This window comes from Apium graveolens, chromosome 8, assembly GCF_009905375.1.
Source record: "Apium graveolens cultivar Ventura chromosome 8, ASM990537v1, whole genome shotgun sequence".
NCBI classification, from domain to species: domain Eukaryota; kingdom Viridiplantae; phylum Streptophyta; class Magnoliopsida; order Apiales; family Apiaceae; genus Apium; species Apium graveolens.
In genome coordinates this window covers 85,716,589-85,719,650 of record NC_133654.1, presented here as the reverse complement: position 1 = coordinate 85,719,650, position 3,062 = coordinate 85,716,589, and the positions used below count along the sequence as shown (strand labels likewise).

Below are 3,062 nucleotides of genomic sequence, written 5' to 3'. Positions count from 1 at the left end.
CAAGAACATCCCCTCGGCTCTCATATTGATCATGGCTGAGAGGGGGTTGAAGCTTGGTGATGCCTTCATATGATTTTTCACCATGGTTTGATCTCCACATTTCATATGCTACATATCTAACATCTCTTTTTAGGTTCACCTCAAGAAATTTAATTGTTCTCGGATAAACTCAAAAGTGGATTTCTAAAAAAAATAAAAATTAGCTACATGCAAGATATGGAGGAGTAGAGCTTTGAAAAATATGAAGTTTAATGGTGAGAGATTGAAATTGGGATATGTTTTAGCATTTGCATGCAAGAGAGAGAAGTTTGGGAGGGGGAGAGAGTTCGAAGAGAGAGAAGAGAGAAAGGAAAAGAGAAAGAAAGAGTGATCCAAGAGGAAGAAGAGAATGGGGAGGAAAGGAAGGAAGAGTGGGTTTATTTATAAGTGAGTGGATGGAAAAAATGGTCATTTTCCAACTAATTCTAGAAACTTGTTTTCTTTTCTCTCTTTTATTCTAAAATCAATAAATCTCTCTTTTATAAAATATAAAACATCTTTATAAAATCAGAAAATCAAATCCTATTTTTAAATAAAGAGCATGAAATTATCTCTTCTCCCATATTTTTAAAATAAGTTTTGAGCGAACAGTAGGGAGGCCATGTATATGATGCCATCACTATAATTTATTGTAAATGGAAAAGATGGCTGTGGTGCTAGATGGACTAGCCAAGTACTAGCGTGTCATAACTCATAAGATAAACAATCAAAAAATGAAGGTGGTGTGTAAAAATAACTGTTGTACTATAATTAAACATCAATATATCAGTACTGTCTATGCAGTCATCCAGTTGCATCCAAGCCAAGGCATCATGCGGAAAAAAGAGGAACAAGGAAAAACCGATGCAAGCCGGAGAAAAACAAATTAACTACTCGAAAGTAGATACTACTGGTTTTGGTGGATCAACCATAAAGATATCTAGAAGTTCATCAACTGTAGTATACTTGTAATCCGGATACAGCTTAACCGCATCTAAGTCATCTGCTGTAAGTTCATAATTCATCTCATCACCTTTTATAAACATGCTATGAACTATGGCGCCGGCGACAGCATTCTGTAATCTAGAGGCTGCATATTAAAATTCTTAGTTGATTAGTGCTTTATCTTTTTTTTTCGACTTTTCAAAAATGACTGGTGAAGTTAGAAATTTCAGAAAAAACAATGTGACAATTTGGGTCAAATCACAAGTCTGAAAAATACAAAAGTACATGGTATCTTACACCGAGAGAGCTTGATGATCTCTTCCTCAGAAATGTAGGTCTTTTCCACGGTATGCCCGGTTTTTTTCTCCCAGCGTGAAATTAAATCTAACTGAGTGATTATATTTTTCGGGAGCCTGTAGATAACTATACCATTTTCTGTTCGGGGATCTGTTGCAGCTTTCACAGTATATCCAGCTATGTCCTTTTCGAAATTACACACAACTACATTCAAATGGAACATTCTTAAGAAGAATTCTTAAAAGTATCAACCTTTGTGAATTATGAATTTTTGCAAACATATGCAGATTTGGTCAAAACTTATAAAACATCTTTATATGAATTCTACATGATCAGCGGTCAATAACTAAAATAGTGATCTTAAATTCATTTTAAAATGCACGACGACCAAAGTAAAATACTCATATACGAAGATCCATTTGTCTCTCTCTTGCAAAAGTCTGTGGAAGTCTCATCTTAAACCAATTCCAGGTATCAAAAGATTTTTGGTGGTACGGTTAATATATGGCGGCTATCGACTCATCATGTCACGCCCCCAACTTAAACAACAAATTAAATATAACTATTACAACATTTTAAAAAGAAGTAAACATAACCAACTTCTCGGCAAAAAAAAAAAAAACATAACCAACTCCAAGATCTTACAGTATAGGGTTTGGAACAGCCCAACACTACCATCTATTACAACTGATTTTAAATAGCGAGTCCTCACACAAAACTACTATCTCTTATTCTACCTGAGCTCGAACATAAGCATCAGCATCACAGGTCTTACGGGCAGTCTGCTTGAATCTAACCATAGCTGCTAGCTGTAATATCAGGGTAAAGCAAGGAGTAAGCCAAATGCTCAACAAGTACTAAACAATACGATACAAAACACAAATCGAGATATACATTAAAGAATGACAATGGAAAGACATAACCAATGATAACGAGAGATAAAACTATGGGTGATGGCATCATTTTGCTTGTATCCAAACAATTTGAAAATCATATCTTAATCAAAATCATTTTATGATGCTACGGATTACAGTCGGTGATCAGCCGCGAAGTAATCCCGAACCTCGCTGGGTTCTAAAACATTAATGGGATCCCTAGGCAACTTTTAAGCCTAATATAAGTGTGGAAAGGACTCGTGTCTCAGTCCAGATCCACTATTCAAAGAAAACATTTATCCCCCTTTGGGACTGAAAATCCACATTTTATTTATTTCAAAAACTGATGCCGATTTATGACCAAAATCTCTTTTAACAGTAAACATTTTTATCAAGGGATTATAGAACAACTCGAAACACGGGAAATATGGTACTAAATCTCAAGGCCATGATCCACTATACTTTACTTTATTAGGATAACTAAAATGATTTCATATATATAACTTGGACAAGGAAATTTAGTGAGGCTATTGGATATTATGGAGGGGTATTGCCAAACTGGGCTTAAAGCAATGGTTTCTCGTCAAGGTGCAAGTGCTAGATCATCAAGAAGATAAGCTTCATGAATACTAAGGGTGTTAAGGTATGAAGAATGATCTTTAACTCAGGATATATCAGAATTGTTAAGCTTTAGGATAAGAAAGAGGGGTATCAATCAATAAGGAACAACTTTGATAAATATCTGGCTTTTAGGTATCAAGGTGAAGTTTCTATAGGGGTTCAAGCATCAGGGTGAGATATCAGCACTTTAGGGATCGTTAGCATGTTAATCAAGAGGATCAATCAAGTATTATAACAACCCTTTATTTTATCATGGCATTCATCTTACTTTAATATACTATCATGATAAGACTACTTTACAATACG

At 34.9% G+C, this 3,062-nt stretch overlaps 1 long non-coding RNA gene across 1 annotated transcript; it reads right to left on the bottom strand.

Moving 5' to 3' along the window:
• Positions 1-759: 759 nt before the first annotated feature.
• On the bottom strand, positions 760-1,434 carry LOC141679038 (uncharacterized). The gene is made up of 2 exons (XR_012558006.1): positions 1,261-1,434; positions 760-1,108 (listed from the first exon to the last, which is right to left on the bottom strand). It is a non-coding gene; the product is annotated as an uncharacterized LOC141679038 (long non-coding RNA).
• Positions 1,435-3,062: the final 1,628 nt, after the last annotated feature.